General features: G+C 39.0%; 1 protein-coding gene across 2 annotated transcripts in view; it reads left to right on the top strand.

The window, feature by feature from the left end:
• Window positions 1-21,362, top strand: part of LOC115422891 (MICOS complex subunit mic25a-like) — a 256,763-nt gene that overhangs the window by 97,444 nt on the left and 137,957 nt on the right. The gene's annotated exons all lie outside the window — the stretch shown is intronic.

Raw genomic sequence — 21,362 nt, 5'->3', positions numbered from 1 at the left:
ACTTTCTTGTAATAGTTTTGCTCATAGTCATTCTCTTCTTTCCATTATAAACAGTCTTTATGGACACTCCAACTATTTTTGAAATCTCCTTTGGTGTGACGAGTGCATTCAGCAAATCACACACTCTTTGACGTTTGCTTTCCTGATTACTCATATGGGCAAAAGTTTCTGAAAAGGTATGGATAATAGTGTTAGGTATGATTATGACATCAATATATGTTTGGTTTCAAAACAATTGACGTAGTGCCTGCTGAGAAAAAACAACTAAATGTTCATTGTAAATTTTGCTTCCCCACCCTGTAGAAATAACAATAACAACAGTATGAAGTATATATAAAAATTAGGGCTGTCAAAATTAACGCAGATTAATCCATAATCACGATTAATCTGATTAAAAATTTTAACGCAATTAATTAACCCATCTGCAGCGCAGAATGACTCTGAACATCTCTGCCAACACATTTGGGGCAGTTTGTCCAAGTAGAGTTACCGTCACGCATGCACAAATGAGCAGTTGATCCGGTAGTGACAGTCAGCAGAACCAACCCATAAAGATGGAAGACACTAAACAGCACGTTGGTCCTCTGGATGGAAATATGAGGACAAAAAAAAAAAACAAAACCCAGACGGAACAGTTGACCGACATAAAGTATTATACATACTCTGCAGGAAGATGTTTTCTTTTCACCATTTAAAAACAGTTTAAAATACTTCATTAACGTGAAGCATAGGTTAGTCAGGGATTCTGCTAGCACTTCGGCGAACACGTTGCCCAGCTTGCAAGTGCATATATATTCCCTTCTTTCTTGAGTCTGTTTGCTCATGCAACATGAAACGCGATTAATATAGATTAAAAACAAATGATATTTAATCGTGATTAATCGAAATGAATACACACCAACGCTGTGATTAATCTGATTAAAAATTTTAATTGTTTGACAGCACTAATAAAAATATCTACAGCAGGGGTCTCATACTCATTTTCTTTCAGGGGCCACATTCAGCCTGATTTGATTTCAAATGGACCGGACCAGTAAAATAATAGCAGCATAACCTATAAATAATCACAACTCCAAATTTTTGTCTTTGTTTTAGTGCAAAAAAACCCCATTCAATTATGAAAATACTTACTTTTATAAACTCTCCAAACAAAAAAGATATGAATAACCTGAAAAAACTGAAATTTCTTAAGAAAACTAAGTGCAATTTTAACAATATTATGCCCCAATTTATCATTTTTATATGTTCATGATGAATCAGATCTGCAAAGACACTAAACATTTAGTAAGAAAATAGTTAAAATTCTGCTTAATTTTCTTTAGACATTTCAGGTTGTTCATATTTGTTCAGGTTATTCACATTTTATTGTTACAGGATAGTTTGTAAATGTAAATATTTTCATAATTTAATGCTTTTTTTTTTGCTCTAAAATAAAGACAAAAATGTGAAGTTGTCATTATTTATAGGCATAATGTTATATTATTTTTTCACATCAAACTGAGAAGAAAATACGGAGTCATTCTTTTTTTGTAGGTTATTCTGCTGTTATTATTTGACTGTAGATCATATTGGTCTGTATGTGGAACCTGGACTAAAATGAGTTCAACAGCCTTGACTGTGGAATTTTTGCACTTTGCAAATTCATCCCAGGGGCCGGATTGGATCCCCCGGATTGGAACCCCCGGGCCTAATGTTTGAGACCCCTGATCTAGAGATATGAACAACAAAAAAGTCCAATGACATCTACAAACAATATGTGCTCTGCAGTCTTCAACACATTTGGATCCAACTTACAAACAACTTTAGATGGAACTAACATACAACTGTGTGTTGATCCTGGCGTCACGTGCATCACAATACGCGTCCATGTGAAACACAACAGTGGAACCAATGTTTAGCGGTAGCGAAATAAAGGAAATGAAGCTTCAATTCAGGAAAATTGTAATGGAATAATTTTTTTTTAATGATCCATCAATTCATTCTTTCAGCTCTAGTTTTGAGACCACATACAAACATCTGAGTAGACAACACACACACACGAGGACACACAAACCTGCCTGTCAGAGCTCCTGTTCACACACACAACCCAGGGTCGATAGTACAACACCATAGGAAATACTTTAGTGTGTGTGAGTGAATGTCACTGTCAGTTCAGACTCAAAGGTTAGACGAAGTGGGAGTGTGTGTGGGTTTAAAGACCTGCTTCTTTTTACATGTGGATCAAAGCGTCGTTCCTGTGTGTGTGTGATTGAATCTACTGCGCGTTTTATCACTTTGACTGTAACAGAATACCATTGTTTTAATTAGTCGACGAAACCGAAAATAACAGTAAAAATAAATCTACCAAATTACTTTCAAGCTTGCCGTTAAACCAAATGTTCTCCAGGCTCCAGATGTAGGAGATGTGCTCCTATACTTGCAGGGTAGTAGTAAACATGTGTAGACAGCTGGGGAAAATGGGGAGACGTGAATGGCTGTAATTATCATCAGTAGGGAAGCGAAAATCTGTTTGGCTGTGGATGGCTGATGACTGTAAAGTACAGCTGCTGCCCCCTTTTCACAGCTAACTGTGTTGTTGACACTGTACGCCATTTCCTTGGCTCGATGCGTTCTGAGCATTATGGCATTGATGGCCATCTCTGAAAAACATGGGTTTGCTCTAGGCTTTCATTCATAACCCTGTCACAGCAATTATGCCTTTGCTGTTTTTTTTTTTCTTCTGAATGCCAGCCATAAGCTAGATTCATGGAGCATTTAATTGAAAGCACAAGGTCATACGTTGAAAAGCCTGAGTATCTTATGGTAAAGCCAAGTGGTAAGACTGAGACCTGAGTGAGTACACATGATAAGCAGGAAAGAGCAGAGAAAAGAACCAATTCCCTCCACTTACACACTGTAAGCCCGGAATTTGTATTTACTAAAATGCTTTAATTACAATGCACTTAAATGATTTAAGTTTTATGATGTTACTATAAAATGTTAAGTATATTCTATTAATTTGTAGACAGAGTTGAAAGTACGAAAAAGTTTAAGCTGAATGGAATTAAATCACTAAGTTTTAGTCATGACTACACCTTTTTACCTTCGCATTGCATTGTGGGTATTGGGCATGTTGTTGAAAATGTGTTATTTTTCTGTGCAGGGGTTCAGCGGGGTTGTGGTGTTAGTGTTAATTTGGATTTAATGTGTGCATAGCAGTGTTTATTGGCCTTTTTGTGTTTGCTTTTGTATTTTTGTAGAGCTGCACCATGAGTCAGAGCCATAGGAAGAACTGTGGCTTTCCTGTTCATCTAAGCCTGTAATTGTACAACTAAAATCTTAATGTCTTGTCAAATTAAAAGCACTTCCTCTACTGGCAAATGATGTTGAGCTAACTTACATTTATGCTACAATATATTAAGTTGAATAATTTCATTACCATTTGAGTCAGGAATAGGATTTTGAGTTTGATTATCTTAAAAAAAAGTTGCTTAATCTGTGATAAATTAATCTGGCTGCAATTGAGAAAATTAGTCAGTGTAACCTAAAATGTTGAGTTGAATGGTTGGATAGTGGGGTTGATTTTACAACAGATTTAAAGTGTCTTTGTCTTTTAGTGTTTTCTACTTAATAGTTTAAATTCAATACTTTTAGCATTAAAGTTGAACCTACTTAAACCAAATGATTAGTCGATCATTACTCAAATCATTTAAGTGCAGTCACTTGCCTCAGATTTTTTGAGTAAACTCTACTTATCCGGGCCTACGGTGCAGTTGGAGTCAGAAGTCTACGTACGTACATTGGCTGCAAGCATTCAAACACAATCCCAGATATACAAGAATTGCAAGAATTTTTGGTTTGTTTTTAGAAAATAATGTTATCGAGAGGGAGCCTGTCCCTGCTACCATTGGGTGAAGGCAGGGTTCACCCTGGACGTGTTGCCAGTTCATCATGGGGCTGACATAAGTCCCTTTGATACAGCACTTCTGTTCCGGAAATATTTCACCTTTATTCCGGAACGTTGTCTATGTAAAGGCGGCCATACACAGTGTGATTTTAGAGACAATTTCTCACTCATGCGACTGTTTCTGGGATCGGGCCAGATGTGCCTCTAATCGTGTGTTGCGCTTTGTGCAGTGTACACGGGGTAAGGAGAAGTGATTAACACCTCATGACCACCTCACAACCAGCAATTGTGTGTTCACAAGGAAAACGGAGCTGTTTGAAATCCTGCTCGCTCCTTGTGAGGGTATCGCACTGTCAAAGCAGTGCCACGAGCCGATGTGCCTCAAATTCACACACCGTGCATGCGCAAATACAATAATAGCAGCTACTGTAAGCTAATTCTAAGCTTACAGTAGCTGGCTATTGGCCTAGTGCAATTTAGCTTTAGCAGCTTACCTCTAGTTCCTGCTGTAGGATTGATTGCCCATACTGTCCACGTCTGGCCAACCAATTCCTGCACAAAACACGTCATTGTCTTTTCTTCTTTTTTGATTCCCCGCAGATAATGGCACATATTGCCAAAGCAGCTCATTGGTTTTTGTTTAGCACTACCATTTCGTGACTCATGCCAATACACAATTGGTATGGTATTTTAAAATGGTATTTTAACATTGTATTTCCGGATACAACACTCGAATGTGTGGTGCGTCCTCTGGTGTATGGTCCTACAGTGTGAGCAGTCAGGTCGCATACGAGCATTGGTCCGTACAGTGTGAGAACATGAATCGTGAGCCTGACTTTACGATTGATTCGCACAGTTTGAGATGGAGCTGCGTGCAACTATCGAAATAATCGCACAGTGTATTGCCGCCTTAAACGAAATGGTGGATCATTTGGTCCCACCTCTGTCACGGCTCTGTAATGGAGATAGTAACAGAGCTGTGATAAAGGTAGAACCATGAATCTGGAATGCTATGTAAAAGGAACACCTCTCCTTCCGCAACCTATGTGTGAAGTTTTTATGACGTATTGCATGTGCAACCCCCACACCTTAAAAACTTAAAAACGAGTGGGGGCCATGTCCAGGAAAACAAACATATTAACGCGACCTGAAAGATGTCGAACTGGGGAGAGGCCAAGATCCATGAGCTGTTGTCACTTCAGATGGAGGACTCTATCCATGTTAACATTTGTGAAGCGGTGAAAGACGGACCAACTCTGGAGCAACTAGCAACACCGCTATGCTCAGGGTATTTCCAATGCGCAAGTTATATGTCACACTATTCGCTGCATTGCATCACCGCCCCTTTGATTCCTGAACACAGGTCCGCTGTGTAAAAGTCCAGCTTGTCTCACCTCTGTTATTCCTTTGGCTTGGCTATGGAAATTAGTCAATGGTGGAAAAAACGTGGGATCACCATCTCAACTTTTTTCCGGGATCTCTGTGTAAAAGTGGCTATATACAGATGAACAACCAATCAATGTCACACCTATGTACAATTTAACTTAACCAATTTAACTATTACATGCATGTCTTCGGATGGTGGAAGGAAGTCAGAGTATCTAGAGAAAACCCGCACACAGAAGGGTCCCCCTCTGTCGGCTGGTGTTGGAATCAAACCCAGAACCTTCTTGCTGTGAAGTTGTGACAACCTGGAAGTTGCCCCAAACACACACACACACCCTGTAACATGCATGTTGGCATCCAGATCCACGCCGGAAATTGTCACCACAGCATCGACACCTGATTCGCCCGAAGTTGGCGGCAGTTTTTAAATACCCCCCCCATATCCGCATTCGGAGAGTGCGGCGGTGCGTTCGAGTCGGCACGACACGGAAGCGTCGGAGCAACAGCTCGTTAGTAGAGACAAAAAAGTACGGCAGTTAATCCCGTTTACAACTCTGTTCATCTCCGTCCGTTTTCTCCCTCTGGTGCATCACATCCAATCCATCTCACTGCAGCAAGACAGTCTCCCTCACGTACCAGCAAACCAGCAGCAATAACCCGGAATGGATTACAGACTGACTGGACTGGACTGACTGACTGACTGCAACCATTGGAGTGTGTGAGTAAGTTTTTTCCTGCTTTCTTGTTTTTTTTTAAAAAGCCTTGACCTGAACTGTGCGCTTGTTTTTTTTTTTTACAAACGAACTGAACTGAACTGAATTATTTTTTTTCTCTCTTTGGAAAAACTGGAAAACCCGGAATGGAATTTTTTGTTTAAATGGACTGAACTGGTTTTTTTGTGTTACTTTCTTCTTTCCAAAGACTGTTTAAATTGTGGAAGGTTTAAGTTTGAATTTTTGCTTGGTTGGTGGATTTTGTTGAGTTTGGACTTTGGGTTTTCTGTGGGTTGGGTTTTCAACTGTGGGTTTGAATTTGTGTGAATTTTTTTTTATAATCATTGTTTAATACATGATTTTGAATTTTACATGGTTTGAATGTGTGTTCTTTTCTTTGTCATTTAATGTGTGGGGTGTGAGTTTAATTAAAACTCACATCCTTTGTGTGGTTTGAGACTCAAGCTAAAGACTGACTTACACTGACTAACCTAACATCTTATATGTCAGGAGAGAGACCTGGCTGGCACCCCTGAAAAATCAATATAATAAAATAATATAAAATAAATAAATTAAAGCATCAAACTCAAACTGTCACAAAGTGACAGTGCTAACCACTGCCCCACTGTGTTGCCCTGTTTTTTGAGATACTGGATTTTGAAAATGGGATGTGACGCTGATTTTACTATAAGAACCAGTGGTCCAAAGAAGCATGTAAAGTCCAGTAAGTCATTGTGTTTAAAGGCGGCCATACACTGTGCGATTATTTCGATCGTTGCACGCAGCTCCATCTCAAACTGTGCGAATCAGTCGTAAAGTCAGGCTCACGATTCATGTTCTCACACTGTACGGGCCGATGCTCGTATGCGACCTGACTGCTCACACTGTAGGACCATACACCAGAGGACGCACCACACATTCGATTGTTGTATCCGGAAATACAACGTTAAAATACCAAGGAATCCGTAAAAATGCATAGACGATTGTGTATTGGCGTGAGCCACGAAATGGTAGTGCTAAACAAAAACCAATGAGCTGCTTTGGTAATATGTGCCATTATCTGCGGGGAATCAAAAAAGAAGAAAAGACAATGATGTGTTTGGTGCAGGAATTGGTTGGCCAGACGTGGACAGTATAGGCTGTCAATCCTACAGCAAAGGGAACTAGACGTAAGCTGCAAAAGCTAAACTGCACTAGGACAATAGCCAGCTACTGTTAGCTTGTATGCTACTGTACGCGTCTGTGTTCACGCATGCACGGTGTGAGAATTTGAGGCCCATCGGCTCGTGGCACTGCTTTGACAGTGCGATACCCTCACGAGGAGCGAGCAGGATTTCAAACAGCTCTGTTTTCCTTGCGAAGACACGATTGCTGGTCGTGAGGTGGTCGTGAGGTGCTAATCGCTTCTCCTTACCCCATGTACACTGCACGACACACGACACACGATTAGAGGCACATCTGGCCCGATCCCAGAAAGAGTCGCACGAGTGAGAAATTGTCTCTAAACTCGCACAGTGTAAGGCCACCTTAAGCTATTCAAGATAGATGCATGAAATTTGGATTTTTGACAAGATGTCCGTAACACATAAAGACCCAAACATCCACCGCCGACCCAAACCATCTACTGATCTGAAACATGAAATACCTGCTGATCCATTAATCCTATAAATACATGTAAATAATTGAAGTAAAATGCAGTTTCTCAGCTTTAAATCCTAATCAGATAAGACCCATGTGGACGTTCAGAGGCTCTGTAGTTACCGTGGAAACACCGTCATCTTCTACAGCATTGATTCACCAGCAAAACCCATGGAGTTTGGTCAACGACAGTGGATGGACACACTTGTTAGCCCTTGGCCAAAATCTAGCAGAAGGGGCATGGTAATCGTTTTGTCGTCTGTCTGTCTGTCCATTCAACGACATAATCACATTATCTGAAGAATGCTTTGAGATATCTGCACCACATTTATACTGTGGATGGAGCAGAAGCCTATTGAATATAGGGGACTTTGACCTACTTTCCCAAGGTCAAATGGCATCAAATGGAGACATGACCCCTTTGTTGGGGTGATATGTTTGCTTGAAACATCCCTGTGTAGTTATAATTTCTGAGTACTTTAAAATATAAATATGTATGTCATACGTTTTACACAAAGATAATCTAATCTAAATTATAGGGCAGTAACTTTCAACAGAATCTTGCACTGGATTAGACCGAGGGGGATTAAAAGTGTGCATCACGTTATGTTTTTTTACAATCAGGTATTGATAGCTTTGCTAAAAAAGTCAATTTTTCTGCATTTTGTTTTCTGTGTCTGAATAACTATGAATTTACTCTAAGTTTTCATGAACATCTACATGATCAATGAAATGTAGAAAATACGTGATTTACATTGAAAAATGCAAAATACAGAGGATAATATTGTCATAAATGGTGAGGGATCACTTAAAAATGGTTAAATATACACTCAACAAAAATATAAACGCACCACTTTTGTTTTTGCTCCCATTTGTCATGAGCTGAACTCAAAGATCTAAAACTTTTTCTATGTACACAAAAGGCCTATTTCTCTCAAATATTGTTCATAAATTTGTCTAAATCTGTGTTAGTGAGCACTTCTCCTTTGTCCTTTGCTGAGATAATCCATCCACCTCACAGGTGTGGCATATCAAGATGCTGATTAGACAGCAGGATTATTGCACAGGTGTGACTTAGGCTGGCCACAATAAAAGGCCACTCTAAAATGTGCAGTTTTACTGTATTGGGTGGTCCAGGGGGGTCAGAAAACTAGTCGGTATTTGGTGTGACCACCATTTTCCTCGCACAGTCTTCTTCATGAATTCTCTGAAACAGCTTTGGAGATGGCTTATGGTAGAGAAATGAACATTCAATTCACAGGCAAAAGCTCTGGTGGAGATTCCTGAAGTCAGCATACCAATTGCATATTCCCTCAAAACTTGTGACATCTGTGGCATTGGGCTGTGTGATAAAACTGCACATTTTGGAGTGGCCTTTTATTGTGGCCAGCCTAAGGCACACCTGTGCAAAAATCATGCTGTCTAATCAGCATCTTGATATGCCACACCTGTGAGGTGGATGGATTATCTCAGCAAAGAAGAAGTGTTCACTAACACAAATTTAGACAGATTTGTGAACAATATTTGAGAGAAATAAACCTTGTGTGTACACAGAAAAAGTTTTAGATCTTTGAGTTCAGCTCATGAAAAATGGGAGCAAAAACAAAAGTGGTGGGTTTATATTTTTTGTTGAGTGTAGAAAAAAATTCATTTGGGAAGTGACACAAAAGTAGCCCTGGGTCTTAATGGGTTAAATGGTCGAACTTTATGGTTGCCATTGCACATTTGTGTTCTCCCATTATTTCTTTGCCCTTTGACCTCAGTACCTTGTTTACTTTTTTTCAATGTATTCTTACGGTAAACAGTCCACCACTGTGTAATTTGGGAAAATAATGTCCCATTTCATAAGTATCCTTGTAGTCTTCATTCTTTCTGCTCCATGTCTTTTTTGATTTTCCGCATACCTCCCTTCTAGGTCTTTTTCTTTCCTCCTCTTCCCTCATCATCATTGCCTTCCCAGCTGGTACAGTTTGCTGGTTAAATATGTGGGTGCTGGAAGGCCTAAGCTTGGAGGATCAGCAGAGGAGAGGCTGCAGTTGTTGTGGATTAGCTGCTTGTTTTATCATAATACCCCTGCCTGCCTGCTCGGGCTTTTGCTCAGTGCTCACCGGGCAAGCTGCAAAGTCAGAAATCACGATTTCTTAAAAAATGTATGAGTAATGCAACTCATTACTGCTGAGCTTTAGTTTTGCTAGAAGAGGCTGGAATCACAAAACCCACCAAGGCATAAAATGCAACTATACAAATTCTCCCTTTTAAGTTATGTGAGGTATATAAATTAAGACCTTAGATCTCCAGTGAGACTAATGCTCTCACATATTGATCAATTGTTAATGTAAAAATTGTTGATTAAACCATTATAAAATGTTGAACATTATAGAAGGAAAGGGAGGGATTATGATTTTATGATTTTCAGGAGTGGTAAAATATGTTTATAGAAAGAAGTGGATAATACCAGCACCAACGGGTCTATGGATTAATTCCGGAGTGTCAAACATATGGCCCATGGGCCTAAACTGGTGTTTTGTCGAGTTGAGCTGCTCCGTCGAAGTAAGCTACCAGTAGCTTATATCGACAGCGACGTCTATCGATTGACACTACCCCGTCAAAACATGCTACCTTACATTTTGACACGCCTATTTGAAAATGAAATAAGGCTTCGACTGTAGAAAAACACCATTATTTACTTATTCATCTGAATATGGGTAGAGGAAGCTCATTTCGACAGGTTTATAACTTCTATCAAATAAAGCTCCCACTTCAGGTAACATATTTATACAGGCTTATGACTTATATTAACCTGTTAAACCCTGACCATATTTTCAGGGGAAAAACGCCTAAAAAGACATACCCAAAGTAAATGAAGAATTACTTCACAATAATAAGGTTCATATAGATGTTCTTGGTGTCTATGGACATTTAGAGACCTCACAGAATCTATTCTCATTGTCTAAAATATTGTATCTATTACTATGCCTGAGTAAACTGTAACAAACTAAAAGAGAAATTGGAATTTTTTATCCTAGCCTTTTTTTTTTTCGGCTGGATTGGCGATGATATGCATAAATTAATTGTTCGTGTCGGAGATTTTTATTAGCGTATATTTCACCCCACAAAGATTAAAAATCATGTTTGAACATTGAAGTTTGCACTAAAATACACTTTTGATGTACTTTTATTAACATTAGGGTCTAAATTTTGAGCAAAAGTTGAAAAAAACATTCAATGTCCTGATTTATTATATTTTTATGGTAGATGAATATTAATATAATTTTTCAGCCCGCGGGCGGGCTGATAGGGCTAAAGGGGTTTTAAATAAAGCTCCCACTACAGGTGACACATTTATACAGGCTTATGACTTCTATTAAATAAAGCTCCTACTATAGGAACACCATTATTTATGTTATTATCATCTCACTTCAATATTCTACGTCTGTCCTTCGTGTACATGTAATTGCTTACAGGAACTGTTAACATAGATTTAGTCAGTTAAATGGTAGGCTACCATTATTGGCGTCTGCTGAACTAACTTAAACAATAATCCAAACGCTATTAACACCCACCTGACCCACACACTTAACGCTATATAATACAATGAGAACTTCCTTACGCTATTATCATCTCACGTCAAAATTCTATGTCTATCTTTTGTGCACATAATTGCTTCCATGCTTACTGCTCAAAAGGCACTGTTAAAGAAATATACTTACAAAATATGACTCACTTCTGCCTGGGGGAGCACAAATCGATGGGCATTTAAACTGAAAACGCCTAGGGGCATGCACATGCTCAGTAGCGCTAGGTAGCTCAACTCGACAGGTAGGGTGTTTCGACAGGACACCGGCCCTCCAAGGGGTCCAATCCAGCCCTTGGGATGCATTTGCAAAGAGACATTGACAGCTGTTGAATGCTATATTTTTCAGTTCCAGATATATATCCTTTATTTAACCAGGTAAAAAAAGCCTCACTGAGATTGCAAATCTCTTTTTCAAGAGTGACTTGGCCAAGAAAAGCAGCATAACACACAGTTTCTGGCAAGACAAGACATAATTAACACATAATACAAAAACTTACAATTGATCGTGACAAAACAATCATTTGTGCACATTTAAAAACAGTTACATTGACCAAGCTCTTTGATTTCATGCTCCTTTAAAACAGCTTTAAATTCACCTATAGTAACAAGTTCAGATAGATTTAGGTTGTTTTGCAAGGTGTTCCATGCAGAGGGGGCAACATATTGAAATGCAGTCTGACCCAACTCTGTTCTGGCTCTAGGAACCACCATCAGTATGTTTTTGTGCAAACACAGAGCATACTGTTGTTGATTTTTCCACATATAAGTACAGAGATAAGATGGGAGGAGTCTGAGAATACATTTGTAAATGAAAATCAACTGATGAGACCACCTGCGAACATACAGAGAAGGGAATCCAGCCATAAATTACAAAGTACAAAGGTGAACGCGATTTCCACAGCCAGTCATGAAATGTAAGGCACAGTAGCAAACAGTGTCCAGCTTTTTTAAAAGATTTTTAGATGAATTCATAAAAAGGAGATCACCATAATCCATCAGAGGTAAAAAAGTAGCAGAGATTAATCGTTTCCTTGTATGAACTGAGAAAGAGGATTTGTTTCTGAAGAGGAAACCAAGTTTTAGCTTTAGTTTATGTATTAAATGTTCAATGGGCTGCTTAAAGGACAGATTTTCATCAATAATAATGCCTAAGTAGTTGTAGGATGACACCATTTGGATTTCATTCCCTTCAGCTGTTTTTATTTTTAGGGAACTGAGAACTTAGCCGTTTTCCATTTGAGAAGACCGTAACTTTAGATTTTTCAGCATTTAACACCAGCCTTAGCTGATTTAAACTAGACTGAACAGCATCAAATGCAGACTTGCACGAAGTCAAAGGCTTGTTCAATTTAGGAACGGAACAATAGATGACTGTATCATCAGCATAAAAATGAAAAAAGGCATTTGACACATTTTCACCAGGATTATTCACATAAATAGAAAAAAAAAGCAACGGACCCAGAACAGAACCCTGGGGTACTCCTTTAGTAATTGAAAGAAAAAAGGAGGACACATCAGCGAGGTGTACACACTGAGTTCTACCTGACAGTTAGTTAGAAAACCAGCCAATAGCAATGTCAGACAGACCAGATGGATGATACTAGATATTTTGTGCAGTTGTAGATCCACTGCGATCTGTAAGTTAAAATGTACATGTGTAAATGATAAACTGAGGCATAATATTGTTAAACTTCACTTCTTTTTTTAAAAAAAAGACATTTCAGGTTGTACTTGAATGTTAAGGTTATTCACATTTTTTGCTTAATCGTTTGTAAAGGTAAACATTTTCATACTGCAATTTTACCTACTAGCGGAATTATACCCGTGGTGCCATTGTATGATAGCGCCCTCCCGTGGTGCAACAGTGGCATTGCACCCATACGCCCTCCCGTGCTGCAACATTGGGACACGTATCGGACACGCGTCGGACACAGAACATCCATTATAGTAGGATTTGTAGTTGGCATTTAGTGAAGTTTCCAAAGTTTCCGCTGTTATTTTACTGGTCCAGGTTGTTTGAGGTTAAACTGGGTGCATGTGGCCCCTGAACTAAAATGAGTTTGACACTTATGGATTAACTGACGCCTATTGGACGCTGATACAACTACTGTACTTTGCTTTTTTAATTTGTTCTGTTTGTCCTAGTAGTGTAATATTCTTCCCTATTAATCCTGTATTCGAAGAAGCTTCCCACATTTTCAAAAGGCTTTCCTCTGAAGTCAGATGATTAAACAGCTTTTTTCCCCATCATGTGAATGTGCCATGATATAAAACTACAGAGATGAATCCGTCATTCTCACAGATATAGCTATCATTATAAATAATTCCTTTTTCAGTCGGTACTTGGAGCTCCATTACTGGAACTAAGTTATGGGATTCTTTACTGTACAGACTCCTTTAGGTTAAAGTGGAATAAGTGACCACTTTTAGTGCCAACAAACACGAAAGAACGGTAAAACACACTTAAATTCACTTCTGTATGAAACAACAATTTGATTTTAATCCAATCATACCTCGTTGTTCTTGTTGTTTACTCCCTTACCAGTGATGGGAACATAATTGAAATAGTAATGCAATAACCCTTGAAAATATAAACAGCTGCTGTTCACCAAACACAGTTACTGATCTACAATTGTTTGCAACTTGTGAACCACTAATTCAATTAATTCATGTAAATAATTGTAAATGTAAAATGCAGTTTGTCGTCTTTTTATGGTCATCAGATTTGACTCATTTGGATGTTCAGAGGCTCTGTAGTGAACGTGGAAACACCGTCATCTTCTACAACACAGGTGTCAAACATGCGGCCCGGGGGCCAAAACCGGCCCGCCAAAGGTTCCAATCTGGCCCTCAGGATGAATTTGCAAAGTGCAAGTAAGGGCATCAAACTCAAAAATAATATCATAATAACCTACAAATAATGACAACACCAGTTTTTTCTCTTTGATTTAGTGCAAAAAACATTAAATTATGAAAATGTTTACATTAACACACTATCCTTTAACAATAAAATGTGAATAACCTGAACAAATATGAACAACCTGAAATATCTAAAGAAAATTAAGTGGAATTTTAACAATAATTACTGTTACTAAATGTTTTGTGCCTTTGTAGATCAGATCTGTAATGCACATGTATAAATGATAAGTCGAGGCATAATATTGATAAAATTGTATTTACTTTTCTTAACAAATTTAATTTTTTTCAGGTTATTCACATCCTTTTTGTTTGGATAGTTTGTAAATGTAAATACTGGCATAATTGAATGTTATTTTTTGCACTAAAACAATTTGGAGTTGTCATTATTCATTGGCTATCATGCTATTATTTTACTGGTCTGGCCCACTTCAGGTTAAATTGAGCTGAATGTGGCCTCCGGAAGAAAATGAGTTTGACATCGCTGTTCTACAACATTGATTCACCAGTAAAACCCATGGAGTTTGATAAATGACAGTGGTTTTTACATTCAGTTGTTCATATCTTTGCTGAAAAAGTCACTTTTTTCAGTTTAGTTATATTAACCTTTGAATTTACTCTGAGCTTTTATGAAACTCTACACAACTTTACACTGACAAATGCAAAATGTGCAGGATAATATTTATAAAAAGTGGCGATAAATCACTTAAAGGTAGGGTAAGGAGATGTTTCCCTGGAACATTTTTTACTATATTGCTTAAAATCCCCTTCACACCCCATTTGCAACCAATTAATAAAATGCTCTAACACAAAAATAAAAAATTTCCGTCACCTGTGGAACGGACAGGACTGAAAACACACCATCCAATCATTTTAACTGACCCATCGAAATGATTAAATAGTGATCTGTCTATCAAATTCAACTGCCATTTGTCCCACCCCCCTCTGCAAGTACAATCTGGTACTTTGGAGGCGTGGCTTCAGGGGGAAATCTGAAGAAAGGGGTTTGGACTTTTGAATTGTGTATTTTCAAAATGTAGCTTGCTCAAACCATTTTTCCAGGATCTCCTACCCTACCTTTAAGGAAGACAGTCCCCAATCTAAATGGACCAAAAAGAGACAATAGAGAAATGCGTTTATGCCAGTGGGAGTGATTTATGTTCAGTGATTTGTTTTAGACAAAGAACAATATGTACTTTCACATCAGAGTCTCCAATAACACCAGAAGAAGTTGATAGATTTGTCTCTAGTTGTTTTTTTGATAAAGAGTCTCTAGAGGGGTCTGAAGAATCACTAAATATTCCAACAAAGTGTCTAAGTTGAAAATACTGACTTTTACAGCTACAAACACAGACTGTGACAGAGAAAATTTGGTGTCATTTAGAGGAAAATATGTGTTTTAACATTTGAGTCGCTTTTCATAAGTTGCTTAAAGTTCCTAAACAAATTCTAAAAGTAGTTAAATTTGTTGCTTGGTGCTTTTAGAAAAAACAGTTGCTAGGGTGGTCGTGCATCTACATAACAGTAGGATATAAAACCATAACTTACACCCATCCATCCATCCATTGTCCTCAGCTTTACCCGGTGCCGGGTCGCGGGGGTAACAGTCTAAGCAGGGATGCCCAGACTTCCCTCTCCCCAGACACCTCCTCCAGCTCTTCTGGGGGGACCCCAAGGCATTCCCAGGCCAGCCAAGAGACATAGTCTCTCCAACGTATCCTGGGTCTTCCCCGAGGTCTCCTCCCGGTGGGACATGCCCGGAACACCTCCCCAGGGAGGCATCCAGGAGGCATCCGAAACAGATGCCCAACCCACTTCAGCTGGCCCCTCTCGATGCGGAGGAGCAGCGGCTCTACTCCGAGCTCCTCCCTGGTGACTGAGCTCCTCACCCTATCCCTAAGGGTGCGCCCAGCCACCCTGCGGAGGAAACTCATTTCGACCGCTTGTATCCGGGATCTTGTCCTTTCGGTCATGACCCAAAGCTCATGACCATAGGTGAGGGTAGGAACGTAGATTGACCGGTAAATCGAGAGCTTCACCTCTCGGCTCAGCTCCTTCTTCACCACGACAGACCGGTACAACGACCGCATCACTGCAGACGCTGCACCGATCCATCTGTCAATCTCACGCTCCATCCTTCCCTCACTCGTGAACAAGACCCCAAGATACTTAAACTCCTCCAGCTTACACCCACTCATTAAAACAGAGAATGTACTCTGAGGCTTTATAAACATCTACATGATCAATAAATATATATCAACAATTAATAAATATAGGAAAATACATCATTTACATGGAAAAAAGCAAAATGCAGGATGTAATAACGGATGATAAATCACATGACAAAGATTGAATGTAGAAAAAAAATTATCCTGGAACCCACCACAAAAATAGTTGTAGGTCTTTAAGGGTTAAATTAATCAGTTATTAGATTTAATCGGTCATTGAATTGATCTCAGTGTTCTCAGATGTCTGTCACAACAGAAAAGAATCACAGAACCAACCCCTCCATTTGGTTTAAATGAGCTATTTGGTGAATAAATGGAATATATGAAGTATCTTGGTTCTTTAAATCATGATAATACCAGACACTGGGGGTGGATGCAGAGTTCCACTGTTTATCTCTGAAGAGGTTTAGTTGAATTTCATGATAACATCTGCAGTGTCTATGGTGTTGAGATTCTATTGGAGCTCTTCTTCATTAGTGTGACAAACACCCCATAATGCAACACTGTAAAATGTGGTAACTATACAGGTGCCACTTAAAATTAATTTTAGAATATGTTGAATGCACATATTAAAGCCTAAGTAATCTATGGTATAGCCACATATTAAGGCCATGATTCCATCTGAAGACTGAGTGCACATGATAAGCAGGTATGTGTAGAGGAAAGTAGCAGTAAAGAGGATAAGAAACGCCATTAGGAACAGAGTGAATCACTCTCCACTTCCAACTGAGGTTAAAGGTCTACGAACATACGCTGGCAAATGCAACCAATAACATTCCCAGATGTGGGTAAATCCACCTCTATTCACCAGCTCTCAGAAAACCTGACTGATCCTCTTCCATTTACTTCATTCTGCTAATAATATTATTAGTCCCAGTAAACCATTCAGACTTTCAGCCTTGTACTGCATTAGTTCTTGAAATACTGAGGTTTTAAACTGAGGTGTGACACTCATGTTACTGTAAAATTGAGTGATCCAGAAAAAAGAGAAAAAGATGCTAAATTCAATGTCGTTACTTACCTAGAAGCAGACCATTTACCAAATGAATATTGTCCCTGTCTCAGACATTTGGGTCTGACAGTATGGTTTGTACACTGAACAAAAATATAAATGCCCCACTTTTGTTTTTGCTCCCATTTTTCATGAGCTGAACTCAAAGATCTAAAACTTTTTCTGTGTACACACGAGGTTTATTTCTCTCAAATATTGTTCACAAATCTGTCTAAATTTGTGTTAGTGAACACTTCTTCTTTGCTGAGATAATCCATCCACCTCGCAGGTGTAGCATATCAAGATGCTGATTAGACGGCATGATTTTTGCACAGGTGTGCCTTAGGCTGGCCACAATAAAAGGCCACTCCAAAATGTGCAGTTTTATCACACAGCACAATACCACAGATGTCACAAGTTTTGAGGAAATATGCAATTGGCATGCTGACTTCAGGAATCTCCAGCAGAGCTTTTGCCTGTGAATTGAATGTTCATTTCTCTACCATAAGCCATCTCCAAAGCTGTTTCAGAGAATTCATGAAGAAGACCGTGCGAGGAAAATGGTGGTCACACCAAATACTGACTGGTTTTCTGACGCCCCTGGACCACCCAATACAGTAAAACTGCACATTTTAGAGTGGTCTTTTATTGTGGCCAGCCTAAGTCACACCTGTGCAATAATCCTGCTGTCTAATCAGCATCTTGATATGCCACACCTGTGAGGTGGATGGATTATCTCAGCAAAGGACAAAGGAGAAGTGCTCACTAACACAGATTTAGACAAATTTATGAACAATATTTGAGAGAAATAGGCCTTTTGTGTACATAGAAAAAGTTTTAGATCTTTGAGTTCAGCTCATGAAAAATGGGAGCAAAAACAAAAGTGGTGCGTTTATATTTTTGTTCAGTGTATATCACTAACAAGTCAAACAATGGTTTAACTTAAATATAACCCTATAAAAGAGCGTTTCATGTTATGAAAGTACTTAAAGGTTGCGCTCACACAACCAACCGCACAATTCAGATTAATTTTAACTAGGGATGCACTGATACCACTTTTTTCCAGACCAAGTACAAGTACTTACATTTGAGTAGTTGCTGATACTGAGTACCGATATGAGTACTTAATAATCCCATTCCAGTTCTTTTCTTTTGAAAATGTGCTTTATTGTCGTTGTCATTAGTCTGACTGGAACAAAGTGCTGCTACTGTCATTTAATGTGTTGGAATGAGCATTTCTCAATTAATCCACCAGGGGGCACCAATCTTAATTAACCATACTGGACAAATACCACAAAGAAAAGTAAAGTTTTTTGAGAAGAAGAAGAAGAAGAAAGTCAGTAATAAACATGGAGACAGAAGTAACACTAATGTGATACTAATGTTGCAGCGTTTTCACTGGTAAGGTTTAAAAGCTTAGCTTCAGGAGGTAGAGAAAAGATAAATAAGCCATAAGTTTAGTTTTCACTTCTGCTGGTGGCGTTCCGCACCGCTCCATACCTCCATGGTATTATAAATAGGACGGAAACCGGCCCAGCCCCGGGTAGTTGTTGTAAATATGTCAGTGGTTTTTCTCTATATCACATTCGCTCTTTGAACAGATCCACTACCTCCATGGTTCCCGGTGGCATTCTCTGTCTGTGTATGCATCCGCGAGCACCTGGAAAACGGATGGAATGTACGCAGAGGACGGACAGAACACTACGTCTGTATCTGTTTGTGTCTTTAACGTTACCTACAGTCAGCGTTACTTTTATCACCGTCATTTATTTTGAAAAATCTCCACGCTCTTCACACTCCACACACATTATTCCACCGCCGCGTACCTGCTGCACTGAACTGTGAATGTCACACGGCCGTAAATGGTATCAGTGCAGTTGTAACGGATTACTTTTACAAGTACAAGCACAAGTACACACACTGAGTATCGGAACCATTGCCCAATACTCGTATCGGAATCAGTGCATCCCTAATTTTAACCCATAAAGACTCAGAGCTACTTTTATGGCAGTTTCCAAATGAATTTTTCTCTCTATTTACCCTTTCGTAAGTATTTTATCACTATTTATCTATATTATAAAAGGGAAGTGAAAGTGTGTGTCTGTCTGTGTGTCTCGGGCATCACACAAAATCCGTAAAGAGCTGACTGCTGCAGTTTGGCATACTTATGTATTTTTGGTCAAGGAAAAGACTAGTGAAAACAGCAAGTTGATAGAATCAATATTTTGGGAAATGTTAGTAATTTTGGAATACAACAGCCTTACAATCACGTTGCTATGCCCAGAACGCTTTGGTGGTGACTGCTGGACAAATGCGGTACAGCACGTGCAAATACACAATCAATATTCCTGCTGGTGGACCGGGATGCTGCCCCTCAAGGTTGGGATATGGTTCCCGGGAAACTACCCCTCAGGGTCAGGATGTGGATTTTAAAAACACCCCCCCCCCCCCCTTTTGACAGTGATGAAGTACACAATTCGTGGTCCTGGATGGCATCACACAAAATCTGGAAAGAGCTGACTGCTGCAGTTTGTCATACTTATGTAATTTTTGTAATTTTTGGAAAACGGAAAGTTGACAGGACCAATATTTTGGGAGATATTAGTAATTTTCTAATACAATAGCTTTATAATCATGTTGCTATGCCCATGACGGTTAACGGGAAGTGCAGTACAATGCTGCACAATGGGAAATGACGTTAAAAACAGGAACAACACGTTTACTAACTTCAGTCCCTACATATCGGTATTAATGTATTAATTGTTGTTTAAATTTTAAAGAATGATTTACCCAACAGTTTAAAACTACCACATCTAGAACCCATGGTTCTCCTCGGGTCAGTGTGCTAGTTATAGGCCCAAAATACATCAGAGACGACCTTCTAGTCCAGTATGAACCATCCAGACCACTCAGGTGGTCTGGTGTAGGTCTGCTCTGTGTTCCCAAAGTCAGAACTAAACATGGAGAATCAGCGTTCAGTTTCTATGTTCCGTATATCTGGAACAAAGTACCAGAAAATATCAGGTCTGCTGAGAGTCTGAGTTCTTTTAAGTCCAGGTTAAAGACTCACCTGTTCACTGCTGGCTTTGACTAAAAGGCTTTTTACTTTTTAAATTTTAGATTCTCTTTCAAAACTCTGCACTGCAACTCTCACTTTAATATGTGTGTGTTTCTATGTGTTGTTTTCTTACTTGCTGTTTTTAATCACCTTTTACATGTTTCTTTTATAATGTTTTAAATGTTTCTTTTTCCCTTGTCATCGTATTTCGATGTCCTGTGTGAAGCACCTTGAATTACCTTGTTGCTGAAATGTGCTATACAACTAAACTTGCCTTTTCTTGCCTTGCCTTATAGTATTATCCTCTGTTGTTTTTTTGTTTTTTTTGCATTTTTTCACTCTAAACCATGTATTTTCCTATATTTAATTTAGATGTTCCTGAAAATTGTAAATCAATTCAAAGGTTATCATATCAAAACAAAGAAAACTGAAGAAAAAGTAATTTTTTCAGCAAAGATATCAACTAGTAAAGCACTCGGAGATCGCAGACCTCCGCCAAGGCAGATCAGTCCCCCGCCCAACACCACCAATATGTAATCATTTGTTCCTTGTCCCAGTATCAACATTTTCTGAAAATTTCATCCAAATTCATCAATAACTTTTTGAATTATCTTGCTAACAGATAAACAAACAAACCATCCCCCCACCCCCACCCCGATCACCACCAAAATTTAGTCATTTGTTCCTTGTGCTAGTATCAACATTTCCTGAAAATTTCATGAAAATCTGTCCATAACTTTTTCAGTTATCTTGCTAACAGACAGACAAACCCCGATGAAAACATAACCGCCGCCGTTACACTTGGCAAAGGTAATAACTGAATGTAAAACCAAGCATCTCCATTCACTATCATTGATCCAACTCCATGGGTTTTACTGGTGAATTAATGTTGTAGAAGATGACGGTGTTTCCACGGTAACTACGGAGCCTCTGAACATCCAAATGGGACCATGAAAAGATGACAAACTG

The sequence above is a fragment of the Sphaeramia orbicularis genome, chromosome 7 (assembly GCF_902148855.1).
Source record: "Sphaeramia orbicularis chromosome 7, fSphaOr1.1, whole genome shotgun sequence".
Classification (NCBI taxonomy): Eukaryota; Metazoa; Chordata; class Actinopteri; order Kurtiformes; family Apogonidae; genus Sphaeramia; species Sphaeramia orbicularis.
The sequence above is the reverse complement of the archived record's forward strand: the minus strand, read 5'-3'. Positions and strand labels throughout refer to the sequence as shown.